Raw genomic sequence first — 19,961 nt, forward strand, 5'->3', positions numbered from 1 at the left:
CTATACACTGATTAGCCAGAACTCACATGGTGAAGAATGATTGCTAGTCATACACTCGAACGGTGCATGTAGTACCAGTGTACGTGCTGTCTATCTGTAGAATGGGGAAGGCGTGCGATGTACCTGAGTTTGACCGGGGACAGACTGTGATAACCCGGAGGCTCGGCACGACCATTTCGGAAACTCCACTATCTGTCGGGTGTTCGTGGAGTACTCGGAAAACGAAGGTGAAGCCACGTCCACACGTTATTGTGTTGGACGGCCAGCCCTCATTACAGGTGTCGGACGTCATGGGCTGGGCAGACTGGTAAAACAGGACAGCCGGTGAGTTGAGGCGGAACTAACAGCACACTTTAATCCTGGGGAGAGTACAAGTGTATCTGAACACACAGTGCATCGAACAATCTTAACAATGGGCCTCCGCAGCCGACGACTCATGCATGTGCCAATGTTAACACCACGGCATTGGCAAGTACCACTGATATGGGCATGTGACTATCGCCACTGAGCGTTGGCACGGTGGCAGAGCGTTGCATACATTCAACATCATGCCGATGTTCCAGGGGAACAGCTGCTTGACATCTGTACTGCGATACGGAGACAAGCTGGTGGCGGCTCTGTTCTGCTTTGGAGAACATTCACGTGGTCGGCCATCCATGAGTCCAGCGGAGCTCGAGCGCAGGCACCATGACGGCCAAGGACTGTCGTACACTGGCTGCACACCACATACACCCATTCATGACGATCATGTTACCTGGAGTCAGTGACATTTTTCAATTAAGGTAATGCGCCGTGTCAACCCGTCAGATCTGAACCCAATCGAGCCACGCGGGGTAGCCGCGCGGTCAAAGGCGCCTTGCCACGGTGCGTTCGCCTCCCCCCATTGGAGGTTCTAGTCCTCCGTCAGGCATGAGTGTATGTGTGTTGTCGTTAGCGTTAGTTTAAGTTATATTACGTAACGTGTAAGCCTAAGGACCGATGACCTCAGCAGTTTCGTCCCATAGGAACTTACCATCAAGGAACTCTACCAAAGGACCCATTCGAGCATATGTGAGACGTGATTGAACGTGGCGTCAGAGCTCATCGCCCCCCTTTCCGGAATTTACGGCAATTAGGTGACTCGTTCGCGCAGAGATTGTGGTAATTCCCTCCAGCAACCTACCAAGGCCTCATTGTTTCCATGCCACGACGCGTCGACGCTGTTATCCGTGCCAAAGTTGGGACATATCGGCTATTAGGCAGGTGGTCATAATGTTCTGGCTGATCAATGTTTTGTCAATGCGCATTACGCTTCTCCACACAAAAAATGTATTTGTGCAAGTCGTCATTATTCTCTAGTACTTCTGCAACAAGCAATACTTGTTGTGGTCACTTGATACCTATATTAACCCTTGCAGGCACACATGTTGTCAATGGTGTTTAGAGTACGCTGCAGTTTTTTGCTGGTAATCGACTTTGAAGGAATTCATTCATGATCATCTATTTGCTTCAGACGAAGAGGTGCACACCTTGGTATAATCATGGCTCTTTGGGCAACTGTAAACATTTTCCCACGAAGGTATTTTCCATCTTGTCTCACAGTGGGATGAACATATTAACATTTATGGTGATTTCTTCAGAAGTAATGAACTGTTTACCTACTTTCTTTCCATTTGTCTCTTCATTTGACTGCCTGTTATATGAGGAATTAATCAAATACCGTACTGGCACCAAAAGAATTTGCAGGAAAGTATTTTAACGCTTGCTATAATTATCAGGAATCGGCCTGTACCACCAAGGCTGGACACGCATTCAGCCTGGAAAAGTTGTCATTTTCAGGCATTCAACTGGCCGTGTATGATAATTACAACATTTAAAAGGCAATACTCACTAGAAACGGAAACGAATAAGAGATATATAAATATGAATGTATGAAAACAGACTACTTAAGCTTACAAAGAGAGCATGTAGAAAGAAAATAATCTTCACAGCTCTGAATAATCATTAATAACAGATTGATAATATTTTTTGAAGAGCCGTTAACGTAAGAACTCTCCGAAAAGCAGAAATTAACTTGATAGCAAAGCACAATCACACATGTAAAAAGTTTCTTAAACGCTCTGACAGCGATTTACACCCATTTTTAACATTCTGACTGGGGAGCAAAGATCATGAGAAGAACAATAGAGATACTGTCGTGTCACGATGTTGAAATCGAATGATGCTGGGCAAGCTACATAAAGGTTGGTTGAAGTTCGTCCTGTAATCAGCCATGAACAACCTCTCTGTTGCTTAGCTTTGTTAAGGGCATGTCATACTCGAAAATTCTAATGTTATTCAGATTGTCAGATAATGTGTTCACGCAAGAAGAGTATTTAATTAGTACAATGTTTCGGCTTAAGCCACCATTGCGGCGTATCCGGTAGATTAGATTGTATTTATTCTATGTAACTTAATTTTAATTTTGATGTTGATTTACATATCTTAGGTTAGGTTTTCAGCTATTGACAATGCACAGAAATTCCTTTTGCAATTACTTTTTTCTTTGTTCATCAGATGACAACGTGGGAATGAAATAACTAAAGAAAATCCAGACTAAACGAATATAGCGACCCTCGTGAGAAATACACCGATAAATTCTGTATTATAAGCTTGACCATCATATGTGGGCCTCATCAAATGTGTAAAAATTAGACTAATTACCAACAATACCAAAAAAATCAGTTTAGGACAGAGTAACTTAAATCGTGATTAGTATCTGGTACCATAGTCAACCAAAATGTTGTCTGCGTTAGATCTCTGGTTCTTACTATGGGCTCACTGGTCGGCTGCAAGATAAAAGCACAATTGCGGAAGCTGCTATATTTCATTTGGTACGTAAGAATCGTATCAGTATGTACAAACCACTTATTAGTATTACCATCTCGTTAAATAAGTGAAAAATTCTAGTCAAACAGAATTCACTCCACGGTTTTAATTCAAACTCTTCTTTATTTTATTTTCCGTAAATATCTCTAATTCTTCTAGCACACTTAAGAACGAGCCTTCATCTGGTCTGGGGATTATGTTTATGTTATCCTGAATTTCACTTATGCTATAGTTCATTACGTTTAAATAAAGTGTTCGGCTAATGCCATACGGTGTGTACTTGCGTTGCAGTGTTCTCTATTGCGTAAAACGAGTTTTCAGTTTGATCAGAATACTCGTATGGGCTATCGCAAACTCGGCACCTAAGGTGTTGCCAACAGGGCAGCGTTTGTAAGCATCTACGCAGTAAGTTGATCTTTAGTGATCCTGTGATGTTATCCTTAAATACACTATTTATTACAAATCTGATGATGCCAGAATATGACAGGTGAAAAGTCAAATTGTGTGCGACTTTGGCTGTTTTATGTGCTTATCATATTAAGAAATCTTTATATTATATATATTATATAGTTAGCAGTCATAGTTGCACATATCTTACAGTTTGACTAGTTTCGAACTTCTTGGATTATTCCCTAAACACCAACTAAAACCGAATGTGCACTGTCTATTGTTTTACAAAAGGTAAATAAGCATTGTGTGTAACTGACAAGTCTACCTCTAAAGCTGCGCCAGCAACCCTACGTGTCTGTATCAGAACTAAACAACAGATTACTGTGGTATGCAATTGTGGTCAGTGTTTTAAATAGATAGTTTTAAATAGATAATTAGTGGAGAGATGGGAAAGTGGGAAGTGGTTGTATGGGAGAAAGAGTGAAGCAAGGTGGATTGGGAGAGGGAAAAGGAGGCACAGAGTAGGGGGGAAGTCATATGCATAACGGATCTACATTCGGTCCAAAACCATAATAACTTTTGTGGGGAGAGGGAGTCTTACGCTAAACCTATTACGAAAGTTACTGTCGAAATATTAAAAGTGCAGTACACAATGGAAGTGTAAACTGTAAAAGGTACAAAAAAAAAAGAAAAAAAATATTAATGTGGAACGATGTGAAGTAACTAAAAGTAATTTGTCTAAAAATATAAAGTGTAAATCATTGGTAGTTTGAAAGTATAAAAATATATAGAACAATGAAAGTTTAAAAGCGGAACAATGTGTCGCAACTAAAACTGCAGGGAACAAGACGTGACAGTTATAGTTACTTTCATTTTTTTCTAGTTGGTGACGTTGTTCGGCGTGCAAATTTTAGACTGTGTACGGAGGCCAGTCCACAGGCCGGCTTGTTGTTACCACTGTGTGTGCACCGATGTGATGAACGGTTGTTCATATGAACGTTGTTTCTAGGTGGACGTTTGGAATGGGACTTCAAAAAGTGTAAAAATACGCTATTAAAAAATCTGACGGAATAATATTTTCCTCGAGACATTGAGTCTCACCTTATCTTCGATAACGATAGAAACAGAAGTAATGAATCAAAATTGGTGCCACGGCCAGGATTTGAACCTGATGATGATGATGAGGTCCCATACTCCGAGGAGCGTAGGGGACGATGCAGAGTCCGCTGTACTAGGCAAGGTCCTGGTGGAGGTGGTTTGCCATTGCCTTCCTCCGACCGTAATGGAGACGAATGATGATGATGAAGACGACACAACAACACCCAGTCATCACGAGGCAGGAAAAATCCCTGACCCCGCCGGGAATCGCACCCGGGACCCCGTGAGCGGGAAGCGAGAACGCTACCGCAAGACCACGAGCTGCGGACGATCGCCTAATTACTAGGCTGATGTATTACCGGCCACGTAACCCTGTCACCGTAGCTAACACAGCTGCACGGACTATGCTAGGCCAGTGCCCTCCCTAACACAAACTTGAATTCCGACATTCCATCACGATTTTTCCCTTCCTACACTCATGCTCATAAATTAAGAATAATGCTGATACATAGTGAAACAACGCTCTGGTGGGCGGTTTGCGGGTTTAAATCACATCAGGGTATGACCATGCGGTGCATTTGACCTGAGGTCGTGGCACGGTGACGCTGGCAGCAGTGGGTTGTTGGAGCATGTCAGAGTACGGTGCAGCGAGTAAGTGTGCAGACGTTTTCAGACGTGCTAATGATGACTGTGTGTTGAAAATGGCTCAAAGAACACATATTGATGTTCTGAGGGGTAGAATACTAGGGCGACTGGAGGCTGGTCAAACACAGCAGGTCGTAGCACGGACCCTCCGTCTGGCACATAGTGTGATCTCAAGATTATGGCAGCGATTCCAGCAGACAGGAAACGTGTCCAGGCGCTACAGTACTGGACGTCCACAGTGTACAACACCACAAGAAGACCGATATCTCACCGTCAGTGCCCGCAGACGGCCACGGAGTACTGCAGGTAGCCTTGCTCGGGACCTTTCTGTAGCCACTGGAACAGTTGTCTCTTGACACACACAGTCTACAGGCGACTGAACAGACATGGTTTATTCGCCCGGATACCTGCAAGGTGCATATCACTGACCCCTGGTCACAGGAGAGCCCGTAAAGCCTGGTGTCAAGAACACACCACATACTCATTGGAACAGTGGTCCCAGGTTATGTTCACGGACTTTTTCAGGTATAGTCTGAACGGTGATTCTCATCGGGTTTGCATCTGGCGTGAACCAGGAACCAGATACCAACCCCTAACGTCTTTGAAAGGGATCTGTATGAAGGTCGTGGTTTGATGGTGTGGGGTGGGGTTATGATTGGTGCACGTACACCCCTGCATGTCTTTGACAGAGGAACTGTTACGGGTCAGGTGTATTGGGACGTCATTTTGCACCAGTATGTCCGCCTCTTCAGGGATGCAGCGGGTCCCACCTTCCTCCTGATGGATGATAACGCACGGTTCCATCGAGCTGCCATCGTAGAGGAGTACCTTGAAACAGAAGATATCAGGCGAACGGAGTGGCCTGCATGTTCTCCAGACCTTAACTCCATCGAGCACGTCTGGGATGTTCTCGGTCGACGTATGGCCGCACTTCAAAACTCTACGACACTTCAGGAGCTCCGACAGGCACTTGTGCAAGAACGGGAGGCTGTATCCCAGCAGCTGCTGGACCACCTGATCCAGAGTATGCCAACCCGTTGTGCGGCCTGTGTACGTGTGCATGGTGATCAAATGGTTCAAATGGCTCTGAGCACTATGGGACTCAACTGCTGAGGTCATTAGTCCCCTAGAACTTAGAACTAGTTAAACCTAACTAACCTAAGGACATCACAAACATCCATGCCCGAGGCAGGATTCGAACCTGCGACCGTAGCGGTCTTGCGGTTCCAGACTGGAGCGCCTTTAACCGCACGGCCACTTCGGCCGGCGCTGCATGGTGATCATATCCCATATTGATGTCGGGGTATATGCCCAGGAAACAGTGGCGTTTTGCAGCACACGTGTTTCTGGACGGTTTTCTCAACTTATCGCCAATACCGTGGAGTTACAGATTTGTGTCGTGTGTGTTCCCTATGTGCCTATGCTGTTAGCGCCAGTTTTGTGTAGTGCGACGTTGTGTGGCACCACATTCTGCAATTATCCTTAATTTATGAGCATGAGTGTAGATCGTCACCATTGTGGAGGCTCTCCGCGCCCCAGCTTTGTACGTAATGTCGAGATGCAGGTGAGACTCAATACGTGTCTAGGAAAATGTAATCCCATCAGGTCAATAAGTCATCTACGCAGCAGATATAGGCAGGATTGCCCCATTGCATACAAAGTTGGGGTGCTATTCCAGTAATAGAGATCCTCGAAAATACTGACGTTTTAAGTAGGCGAAAAATCAAAATGAGCTGAGGTATGAACTGAGGTTTGTTGCGGAGGGGTCTGCACTAAGGTTGTCGGTGCAGGTGAGTAAGCCAGAATGCCAGGTTGGTGTAGCAGATAACACATCTGCCTAGTAAGCAGGAGATGTGGGTTTAAGTTTCGGCTTGGTCACAAATTTTAATTCATTGCTTCAGCTTCTATCCTTAATAATAAAATCGTTCGGCTGATGCAATGAACTCTTTGTAATGGTTGTAATATGGACTGAATTATCTCGAAAACGTGCATCAATTTTTCCGTCCACAGTGTATTTTGTGAGGCTGATGAAATAAGGCAACCAGTGGCGACGCGCTATACAGCCCTGTACGGCTGTGCTGTGCCCTGCGTTGCTGTTTACTCGTGTGCGCAGCGCGATGACGCAGTCGCGGCTTCCGCGCCGCCTGGCGGTCTGAGTTATGGTCTCCCGCAGTCGCCCGAGACTCTCCTGGTGGCGCCACGGGGCACGGGGAGTTGGGGGCGCTCGCTTCTTCTTCTTCTTCTTGCGCGCCTGATTTGTCGGGCGCCGCCGAAGCGCGGACGTCCGCCGCACCTGTTGCTTGTCCCGGCCTGAATGAGAAGTTGCCGACCGAATGGGTGACGCCATTGTCTGCAGCGAAAACTCTGCGAAATTGGGCCCGAGAGGCGCTTAATTCGCGGAACTCGGCTCTGGCAGCTAGTTGCCCATTGTGAGTCGCCACGCCTTTGCGAAGTACCACTCGCGATTTCAAACTCCTCTACAGTCCCCATTCCTCTCTAGCCGAGAAACTTTCCGCGTGCTGCCACTAAACGAGTTAATAGCTTCCTCGAGTGGCTCCGGTTGATAGCCTCTTGACTTACGCTCGAATGGCGTTCACCGCCAAAAGGCATAGAACTGCGTGCCTTAGGTAAGTAATGAGAAGGAATTTGAATAAGAGATCTTCACTTGATATGCTCGTTCGATAAGTTAGCAGCACAACTCACATCGGAGGAGAAAATCGTGCAACTTATTTACTGTTCCGTACTTTCATAGTTTTTATGATACGTGTAACTTCTTTTTAACACCCATATGACTCAAGCGAATGCTTGGGGCGCTGATCTGATAGTGACGCCAGAGGCCCTTATCTGTGTACTATCTGTACAGGATGTATCATAATCAGTACCGAAAACTGACAAAGGCGAAAATATACAACAGATGCTAAAATATTCCAGTAAATATGTGTCCGCAAACGAGACGTTTTTACGGCACTTGCGAATTTATAGTTACTAGCAACGACTGGCTTCAGAATCAAATATCGGAAATAAAAAAGGAAGGAATACTGGGTTTAACGTCCGACAATATCGAGGTCATTAGAGGCTGAGCACGACCTAGGATTATGTCAGTATCTGGAAGGAAATCGGCCGGTCCATTTCAAAGGAACCATGTCGGCATTTGGCTGGAGCAATTTAGGGAATTAACGGATATTCTAAATCTTGATGGTCGGACGCAGGTTTGAACCGTCGTCCGCCCCAATACGAGTCCAGTGTGCTAACCACTGCGCAAACTCGTTCGGTACGCAAATATCATACTAGATTGCATAAATATACAGGGTGCTCGGATTTCCCATTAAATACTTCTAGGACTTATAGAGAGCAGTAAGTACATAATATTTTGAATACCAAACCATGTTCGGAAACGTACCGTTTCCTCTTACAGGTGTTTGAAAGCATATTTGCTACGTAGGTATGCAACAGATTAGTCATGGTGCGGGGTGGTTATGTCGGATCAGAAAATGTCATTTGACATCTGTTCCACTTATGGTTCGAGTCTCATTTATGTGTCTGTGAGTGTTAGAGCCACGTGGTTAACTACAAGTTTGCAGAATGCACCAACACGATCCTCCTGAATGACGAAGCTCACGGTAGCGGAAGAGTTGCTCGTCGCCTTCATCACGATCGTTCCATCCCATTCATTTTCCGCCACAATTACGGAATGTCTTCGAGGAAGGGTACCTTCACCATCAGCAGGCGTGACTACGGTGTTGCAAGATGCCACACACCCGAATTCGAGGAGACCGTTCTGAATCAAGTTGAAGAGAACCCGTCAACGAGTACTCGAGCAATCTCTTTGGCTCAACTAATGATTAGGAATGCAAAACAAGTGATGTACTGGGTCACGCCTAGTCAATTACTAGTTACAGTAGTCGCGTTACCGACGTGTTTTCATATGGGTGTAGCACGGGAACGTAAGTTTCCGGAAATGTGTTCCAATTCAAAGTATTTTCAACATTTTTCTGTAGCACTACATTTCAACAGCTTCTATTCTCTTGTTGTCAGAAGTTCATTTCTGTACAAGGCAACAATACAAACAAATTCAGAAGAACACTCCCTGCCACTTACATTTATGTTAGATGTTAACAAATCCGTGTTTCTCAGGAATGTATTTCTCATTGTTGGCAGTCTGCATTTAATATCCTCCCTACTACATCATCTATTTTGCTACATGAATAGGTGAAGTATCTTTGGTTTTAGTGTATCATTTCCAAATGTTATTTCCTCAGAATAATCCGATTTAATTCGACTATATTCCATTAAATTTGTCTTACTTCTGTTGAGGTTCATCTCTGAAATGTGATAATTACGGCCTCTTGATTCGGCCAGGTAGGAAAACCTGTAAGGGCTGGACCTATTGGGATTTTACACAATTCTTTCATTGGCAGAACCCAAATTTATTTTACATAGTCTGAATCACATAGCAGCCAATTGAGCCCTAAAAACACAAGCAATGTGACTCATTTAAAATTCAATGCCAGTTCAAATAATTTACAGAAAATTTAAAGTTAACTTTCATCGAAGATGACTTAATATTTCTTAAGGTAAGACATGTCATGGATAAGACGCAGAACGAAATAAGGGTAAAGTCGTAATAAAGGCAGACGTACATCTAAACAACAGTACCAGAACAAATCAGAAGGGCCTTAATTACCAAATGATGAGAATAAAATATTAATTAAACTTGAATGATAAATATAAAAACCTACTTAAAACAATGAAAAACAACGTAACATCAATATCCAGGCAAGATAGTTTTGAGCCTAGAAACCCACATCAACTGAAGATTTAACACATTTTCCAATAACGCAAGAATAATTAAGTTACAATGGATTAAGGTATACGTTGGGATCCCAATACACATCCGAATTTGCTTAAGGTGATGGCCACAAGCTAACGGATATAAATTCAGAATTACTCCAAGTATAAACTTAACTTTGACAAAACATTAACTAGTGCCAAAGACAGACAGCGGTGAGAGCTGCCGAGTGTATTCACTCCAAATGGCTCTCAAGAGCCGGCTAAGTAAGCCGATAGGCCTTGACTAAACAGGGCCTGATCCTGGGTAACACGTACCAGCAATGAGGTACAAAAGGTTGTTAAAGACTTTCCTTGCAGCGCAAATGATTTTAATTAGAATTCCAGCAAAGAACCGTGCATTAGATAAATAACTGTTAGGGTAGAATTAATTAATGTTAGCTCTTATCAAAAAACCATAAAATGATTTAAGAAACCAGCTACAAGCATTTTTAAAAAATAGTTTCAATAATAAAATATTATATTTATATTTGTAAACCATTAAAGCAGCCACAAGGACACTCGCCTGACATTCAAAGCTCATACGTACACACATTAGTCCGTAGCGGTTCGAAGAGAACAAATGCGACCTGGAGAGACTAAAATTTAAATGAGCTACTCAAATAGAACAGATGCTCTATATAATTTCTTAGACAGCATAGGCCTTTAGCATTAGTTTCAGGGAAACCAGAACAAGAAAAGAAAGTTATAAATAGCCTGGTAAAATAGCAAAACCCACTCACATTCTGACAGTAACAATTAAACATCCGTAGTAACTGGCAATATTAAACATTTCACTACAGCTCCAATTAAAAACTACATAAGCAATAATTTAGTTTAAAAATGAGAATAATTAATGGGAGGTAGACAAGGACAGGTAACGCATACACTAATGCACGGCGCCAATCTTCCAAGTAAGCTTTCTTCTGGAACACGGCGCTTTACACTGGCTAAAAGTGTACAAGCACTACGGATATGTAAGGTTAACATATAAAACAGATTGTAGCAAGATATCTGCCAGTCAGTCAGTCTGAGATGTCTACCAGATATTGTAATCACATTGCCCTTTGATTGCCATGGAGGCACAGGCGTCCATACCCAACAAACAGAAGGAAAACAGTCCAAAATGACAGTGAACACTGGCCTGACAGCTCGTTGCGCTTCTGATAAAGCACAGTACAAGCCAGGTCGGTACTCAATAACTCACACGGAGTAACATGACCCCACCATTGGCGAACCGCCAATAACTAACACCACGGTGTAGCGGCCCCACGCAAGGATCGTTACATCTTCGTTCCTCAGCTCACTCTGCCCAGCAAACCCCGGAGCCGCCACACCAGAGGGCGCTACGCTGCAACGGCAACATATTCGTCAAATATCATAAGAATAGCAATATCGATACACTGCAAGAAAGTCGCCACGACTCAAACTCATAATTCATTTTCAAGTCAAATTCCATTACGTTGAATTCCTTTACAGAGTCCTTTGTTGTCTTTGATAGAATTGCACTTGCATCGGCAAACATCGGCAAAAATAATTTCAGCAATAAAATATTATGTTTATATTTGAAAGCCATTAAAGCAGCCTCAAGGACACTCGAATGACATTATTCTACTGACCTTTAGTTAGGTTTCTTAATTTCTACTCTGTTTCCTTTACTATTGTTCTGGCGTAACCACAAGCACTGGAACGAAGATGAAGAACGCAAGAGAAGAGAAGGTGGTGAAATGACTGAAATCTGGTTTCGTAGGACAGAGCGGATCAGGTTGTGGAAAGGAGCCTAGATCACTTACTGTTAGTTACACAAGAACACACCTTTCCTCGAAAACCAATGCACAGTTTTGTCTTTAAAACAACAAGGATCAATTCACGGCTGAGGGGCCCAAGTAACTTCTCAATAATAAAGTTTAAATAATTCCCCTTAAAACACAAGGATTTAGAGAAACGGCTGAAGGCCTTATTTAAATAAAATGAAAATTTTCTTCTCGGCTAGAGGCCCAAATAATATTTTAAATCAGCAAAGGAAATTTTTAAAAGGCAAGCATTCACAAACTACAACAGAAAACCATCTTAAGGGAACCTGAAATATCTTGACGGCTGAAGGCCCAAACAATTATTCAAAATAATTAAAGACAAACCTTAAGACAAGCATTTACATAGTACTGCTGAAGGCCATTTTAAGATTTCAAGATAATTAAAGAGACACTTTACAGACAGGAATGTACACATTAAGGGCTGAAAGCCACAGGTTTTAAAACAAACTCGGCTGAAGGCCTAAATACAGAGCAAACAAGAATTTTAAATAAAACACGGCTGAAGGCCTAATCTTAAAATACTTCACATAATGTTCAGCTGAAGGCCATATACTGAACATAGAACAGACAAAATTAGTACACGGCTGAACGCCTGGCACAGTACTTGCGACAAAAGAAAATCACAATCACAAACAGCAGAACAGTGGTGCTCAGAAGTGTTCCAAGGGTCGGCCTGCGGAGGAACCTCTAACAAGAGCTTAGGTGAGACATGCAGCCAAGCGTAACACTAAATAATCGGGTGGCAGCACGACCTAGGGACGGCTGAAGAACCAACCAACAACATAATAAATTCCCTTCCGGTGACCAGCGGCACGACAACCGAACATGTCAGCCAGGGCGAAGATACCAGCAGCACTACGTCTTCAAATATGGTCATCTAAGTACAGCCAAGGCACAGTAACCACTGAAAAATATAAAAAAGGACAAGACTGTTGAGCTACACGCCGTGCGGGACAGCATCAACACGGCGAGGAAACACACACACGCTATTCTCTGTTGCAACCGACCGACTGGATACTCAGGTACCCAGACAGCATTGATCTGCTCAGTGGAAATCACAGAAGCTAGACACAGTTCCACGTGAACACTTGCACCAAGAACTCGACAATCCTAAAACCAATCACCGTAGAACAACAAGGAGAAATGACAAGTCGAGGGGACTGATGACCTCAGTAGTTAAGTCCCATAGTGCTCAGAGCCATTTGAACCAATTTTTTGACAAGTCGACACACACAAGTTTCCATAAGCGGTCGCAGACCAAATACACGTCGTCCGATGAGACGACCGACCGAACGACCCACCAAGGTCGTCCGCACTCACGTTATGAGTGTCGGCAACAGTCGGGCGAGTCTCGGCTGTCCGGAGCTCATTGCAGCTCCAACTCGATTGAACTTGATGTCCGTTCGGAACTGGGAGACACGGCGGCCCGGATACACTGGATCGGACCCAACCATGCAGAGGTAACTCTTGCCCATTGGCCACGACATCTCTGCACAGGGAAGGCACCGACCCACGTCCGGCAAGATGAGCAACTTACGAGAACCAGAGACGGTCGAAAGACCAAATACACGTCGCCAAATGAGACGACCAACCGAACGACCAATCAACGGCCGTTCCCACTCCAACCTCGCTCCGTTGGACAGTTCATGTGTATCGCCAGCGGTCGGCGAGTAGTGGCTGTCCGCACCTCACTGGCGCACCGTCCCCCGACTAAACTCCCGACAGACGACGACCCGGCAATACTCGCTGTCACTCCAGAAATAGTACGACAGTGCACTTACCGATAAGCGCTGCTGCTGCCACTCACGGGGAAACAAACCAGCAACTTAGAAACGCCAATAAATTGAATAACACAAGAGGTGACAGTACCATAAAGAGAAGATGACAAACAATAAACTGCATGAACACGAGCAGCGGACGGGTCAGCGACGTCGTGCAATGGTGCGCTGACTAGGACCGCACCAGGATAGCAGCGCCCTCTAACAGAAGAGAATACAAGCGCCGCTCCCGCCAGGATCGGTCCCTCAGTATCGGCTCAGTATTCGCAGAGTATTAGGATAGTATACGGACAGGCCTAGCAGAGAACGTTACGATAGCAGTTATTAGTGATCCACTAACTGTGTATCAAACTTACATGAACATCATATATAGCAAACGACTCTGATTTATATTGCATGTCGCCCATCGCTTGCGAAACCATTGTAATTTCAGAGTTAAGTATTGTCAATCTGCTTTATTGAAATAAATCTACTAATGTTATTTGCTTGAATTGTTGTACATCATTCCGAGAACACCAACAACACCAATTGCAAATGTTTTATAACAGATAATGTCTCTGTCATAGTAAGCCTCCAATCCTTGTAAAGGCTTGTCACTACCTCTCACCAAAGCAACAGACATCCATGAATTGCCTGTGACTACTTCATTTGCAGTACAAGAAAACGAAATCTTACAGCCAACAAATGTTATTGGCCCAGCTAATATCTCCTGTTGAGACGTTGGGTTTGGTGTCTCATCAAAACTCAAAACAGTCTTGTAAACTGGCATTCTGCTCCTCCTAGAGTATCTCCTACGGCGGTACGGCATGGCTGTGTGCTGCGTGCTGCTGCCTGCAGTCGACTGACCCAGAAACAGGAAGTGCGCGCAGTCCCCAGCGCTCCTTATCAACGGCCGGATGTTGCGCAACCCATTCACAACAACTTGATTATAGCGCGCCGCGGGCCTAGTAATACTAGGGCCCGCGGCTCCCAGCAGCCTCGCTCAGCGGCTAAGTCCCGTTCAAGGTCACCCGCCTCTAAGGCGGCGCACACAGCCACAAATTAACTCTTTCATTCGTGTTAACCTTCCTTCTATTCCTTGTATACAAACAGAATGGCTTATCCGTTGTAACAACACAAGTACCATAATTTCTGTCTCCAACAACACCAATTGCAAATGTTTTATAACAGATAATGTCTCTGTCATAGTAAGCCTCCAATCCTTGTAAAGGCTTGTCACTACCTCTCACCAAAGCAACAGACATCCATGAATTGCCTGTGACTACTTCATTTGCAGTACAAGAAAACGAAATCTTACAGCCAACAAATGTTATTGGCCCAGCTAATATCTCCTGTTGAGACGTTGGGTTTGGTGTCTCATCAAAACTCAAAACAGTCTTGTAAACTGGCATTCTGCTCCTCCTAGAGTATCTCCTACGGCGGTACGGCATGGCTGTGTGCTGCGTGCTGCTGCCTGCAGTCGACTGACGCAGAAACAGGAAGTGCGCGCAGTCCCCAGCGCTCCTTATCAACGGCCGGATGTTGCGCAACCCATTCACAACAACTTGATTATAGCGCGCCGCGGGCCTAGTAATACTAGGGCCCGCGGCTCCCAGCAGCCTCGCTCAGCGGCTAAGTCTTAGAGGCGGGTGACCTTGAACGGGACTTAGCCGCTGAGCGAGGCTGCTGGGAGCCGCGGGCCCTAGTATTACTAGGCCCGCGGCGCGCTATAATCAAGTTGTTGTGAATGGGTTGTGCAACATCCGGCCGTTGATAAGGAGCGCTGGGGACTGCGCGCACTTCCTGTTTCTGCGTCAGTCGACTGCAGGCAGCAGCACGCAGCACACAGCCATGCCGTACCGCCGTAGGAGATACTCTAGGAGGAGCAGAATGCCAGTTTACAAGACTGTTTTGAGTTTTGATGAGACACCAAACCCAACGTCTCAACAGGAGATATTAGCTGGGCCAATAACATTTGTTGGCTGTAAGATTTCGTTTTCTTGTACTGCAAATGAAGTAGTCACAGGCAATTCATGGGTGTCTGTTGCTTTGGTGAGAGGTAGTCACAAGCCTTTACAAGGATTGGAGGCTTACTATGACAGAGACATTATCTGTTATAAAACATTTGCAATTGGTGTTGTTGGAGACAGAAATTATGGTACTTGTGTTGTGTGCGCCGCCTTAGAGGCGGGTGACCTTGAACGGGACTTAGCCGCTGAGCGAGGCTGCTGGGAGCCGCGGGCCCTAGTATTACTAGGCCCGCGGCGCGCTATAATCAAGTTGTTGTGAATGGGTTGCGCAACATCCGGCCGTTGATAAGGAGCACTGGGGACTGCGCGCACTTCCTGTTTCTGCGTCAGTCGACTGCAGGCAGCAGCACGCAGCACACAGCCATGCCGTACCGCCGTAGGAGATATTCTAGGAGGAGCAGAATGCCAGTTTACAAGACTGTTTTGAGTTTTGATGAGACACCAAACCCAACGTCTCAACAGGAGATATTAGCTGGGCCAATAACATTTGTTGGCTGTAAGATTTCGTTTTCTTGTACTGCAAATGAAGTAGTCACAGGCAATTCATGGATGTCTGTTGCTTTGGTGAGAGGTAGTGACAAGCCTTTACAAGGATTGGAGGCTTACTATGACAGAGACATTATCTGTTATAAAACATTTGCAATTGGTGTTGTTGGAGACAGAAATTATGGTACTTGTGTTGTTACAACGGATAAGCCATTCTGTTTGTATACAAGGAATAGAAGGAAGGTTAACACGAATGAAAGAGTTAATTTGTGGTGTAAAATAAGTGGAACTTTATCCAAATACATTGATGTACAAGGAGATGTAACTGTATATTATCATTCTTAATAAAGTTTTTAATTCCTTATCTCCCATGTTTTTCCTTATCTCCTTTAGGCACCCTACACGCGACGAGTGGACAGGACCCCACAAATACTGATTAACTTACAGATTGAATAATGTATTCCTTCTCAACCATTGCTTCCCATTTAGTCTCATAAACGCTATTTTCTTCTGTACGGGTTATAAATAGGCTTTGGGTCCTTCATTTTATCCCATCTGTCTTCCAGATTAAGGTCAACCTTGACCAATGCTGTCTCCAATCGTACAAATGCCATAAATGTTGGTTAACCTTTCTTCAGCCTGTCTCAGAACATGTAGGATGAGTACTGCCTCGCGTTTTCTCACATTTCTCCGGAACAGAAACTGATCTTTCAGAAGGTAGGCTTCGTTTCATCACTGCTGGATCTCCAAACTATCTCAATTTTTCTGAGGCATGTCGTTTACTGCATGAGTCTTCTTTCTTCTTATGTCTTTCGGTACTCTGTCAAATTCTCTTCGCATTAACATATCTCCCAATTGATCTTGAGCTACTTACTGCAGTTTTCTTCCCTTATATTGGTCCTCTATATACTCCTTTCACCTATCAGCTTTCCGTTGTTTGCCTAGAACTGACTTGCCATCCAAACACTTGTTGTACATACAGTACTCTTTACTCCAGGGAGTCTTTAATTTTCACATCGGCGTTTGCTATATTTCCCCTGGTAGTGAATGATCCTGCAGCCTCGCATTTGTTCTCCAGCGGTTCCTCCTTAGATATTTTCTGTCAATGTCTTTTTTATACATATATATTTCATTTCACATGTTTCATTTGCGGCCTTCCAATATTTCTTTCTTTCGGTAATTAAATTCAATATCTTTTATGTTATCCAAAGTTTTCTACTAGACATTTCTATTTACGTCCGTGATCCCCTGAAGCCTTACTGTTTTATCTCTCGAAGCTATCAATTGGACTTCTGCTGTATTTGATTCGCCTGCATCAGTCCTCTGTTACCTAATTCTCCCCCTCAAACAGTTACTAATTTCTAGTTCTCTCAGTTTATCCAAGTGCTACCTTTGTCATTTCTTGCCCTTTTGCAGTTCCCCCAGTTTTAATCTGCAGCTCATAACCAATAATTGTGAGTAAAGCACGTTTCAGCATCTTGAAGTCTCTTCCATGCAGTCCTCTTTCAAGATTCTTACACCAAGTGCTATAGCACAAATGATAACTCGAAAAAAGACCCATTTTTGCACAGGTAATTACATACCCAATAATAACGTAAAATTAATTTGAAACGAAGCTAAACGCAATACGCTCGGTGATATCCATCTCACCATATTACATCGAAGTTATTATCTTGTGCAATAGACAAAGGTCTGAACAAATGATTTAAATGACGTGTGTAGAACGGCAACGGGTGAAGAATCAGCTCCCCTGACCCCCCGAACGAAGATCAGCCAAGTGCTTTGTGTGCTCTGGCTGTGAGGACGGAAGAAGCGAAACTACTGCCTACCGTTGCGATTGGCTGAGTCGGATTCAAATACCTTACCTTCTCAAAGGAGCTCACTGCAATCTCGGACTGGTCAAAAATACATTTCTCCAAGGTATTGCAGTCGACACATTAGTCAACAGGCTGGAAAACAAACAAGGACTTTGCATATTGCAGATTCAGGAGGAATGGAAGGGCGCTCGTTATTAAGGGCCACTTTTGAGTGTTTCATTTTGTAATCATAATTCTTTATTCACCTCACTAGAAAGTCTTGTTCTTCCTGCCACAGTACTTCAGTAATTCTCGCTATATCAGACTGTAACCTATTGATTGCGCTTTTAAATTCCCCTAAAATAGCCAACTGAGAATGCCGTGAGTGCTGTCTGAGAAGAAGAGGTTGACAATGGTGCAAAGATGACAAAGTCGTGGCCAGCCGCATCAAATTAGTCAGAAACGAAAGCATAAAAGTAAGTAGAGTCCTTGTTAAGGTATTCTCAACTAACATAGAAAAATCATAGATAACCTAAATCAGGATGATCTAATAGGGCTGTGAATTCTGTTCCTCCAAATACGGAACAAGTTTCCTAAAGGAACATACGGAAAAGTATAAGGTGGAACACAAAGGCCACCCTCTGTACAGACATCATGAGTCTAAAAGGGACTGCTGTCCAGAAAAAATTCCCAAGCAGATATTACGAGCAATGCACCCATAGGAGCTGATGTCATCAAGAGAATCCCTACAATCTGACAAATATGTGGAATACTCGAAGGGAAGATCTGTTACTTCAGGAAAAGATTAAGGAGCGGTGTTGGAGAAAGGATGGAGCCTTCTTAGGCACCAAATCATTCTGTGTAATTCCAGGAAATCATTAACTATCTAGCACCGTTCCTTCTTTCCGTTGTGGCCGGCAACATATACAATTTAATAATTCTGGCAGACAAATTAATACTAATGTTTGTTATATTAATCTTACTAGCCATATTACTGTAAGTTAATCGAGAGTTGTGGTGCAGCCGTTAGCATGTTTGACTCGCATTTGTAAGGACGACGGTTGAAATTCCAATCCGGCAATTCAAATCTAGGTTTTCCGTGATTTCACTAATATCGGTTAAGGCAAATGCGCTGTGCTTTCTTTGAAACGGGCACGGCCGATGTCCTTCCCCTTCAGTCAGTAATCCGAGCATGTACTCAGTCTCTAATGACCTCGTTCCCGAGGGGACGCAAACACTCTTCCTTTTTTTCCATTAATGTTCTTCATTATGTTGATGACAAATGTAACTTACAAATTCAATTTTCAGTTCCCTTGTGTTACAATAAAAATAAATTTCTGTGGATACTGGATGTAGCCCTTCTGACACCTAATGAATAAGACCACCACACCACGATATTAGAGTGAAATTCAATCACAATTCCTACTGATACTTTCATCAGGCATGGAGCCGGATCTTGAAATCGACACCTATTGCCAATGTGTCACAGTTATTCCACAGAGAAACCTCACAAAGTCACAAAAATTCCTTTTGTGCTGAACACTGGAGGCACTTTCGTATTACTAAATTGGAAATTTCCTAGTGTAAGCTACTTGCTGCAAAACTCCTCTAGCCTGTCAGCGACATCTCAGTTGTTTTTCTGAAGGGAGGGGTGAGTGAGTGAGTGTATTTAGTGACTGAGCAATTTGGTGTTGTGGAGTTTGTTTTAAGAGTATCTTTGAAATGAACCAATCGGGATAAAAGTGTTGGAGATGTCGTGTTACCAAAGCATGATGAAACTTAAGATTAATAAAATGAAAACAATAAGAAGGTTCTCCGCAGAATAGGTTAGGAAAGAAGTATCTAGGTAGATCAACTAGAAGAAGGGACAGAATGATAGGACATGTCTTAAGACACCAGGGAATAACTTCCACGGTGCTAGAAGGAGCCGTAGAAAGGAAATATGTTAGAGCAACGTCGGAGGGTAGAACATATACAGCAAATAACTGAGGGTGTTGGGGGTAAGTGTTAAACTGAGGTAAATATAATGCCTAAAAAAATGTTAAAAAATGAAAAAATAAGTAAATAAATAAAAATTGCTCTACAATTTTAGAGGTTTCCAGTTCAGCCTACATTTATTGTTCCAACAGAACGCATGAAGTCATAAGATGATTACATCTACAGATCAATAGCACAAGCGATTCTGAGGTACCAGGTATCGAACCACGCTGAAACACCCATATTAGTACTTGCTGTTGTCCCCACGGGCGGCAATACAGGTGTCGACTCTGG

Source organism: Schistocerca nitens, chromosome 7 (assembly GCF_023898315.1).
Source record: "Schistocerca nitens isolate TAMUIC-IGC-003100 chromosome 7, iqSchNite1.1, whole genome shotgun sequence".
Taxonomy (NCBI): domain Eukaryota; kingdom Metazoa; phylum Arthropoda; class Insecta; order Orthoptera; family Acrididae; genus Schistocerca; species Schistocerca nitens.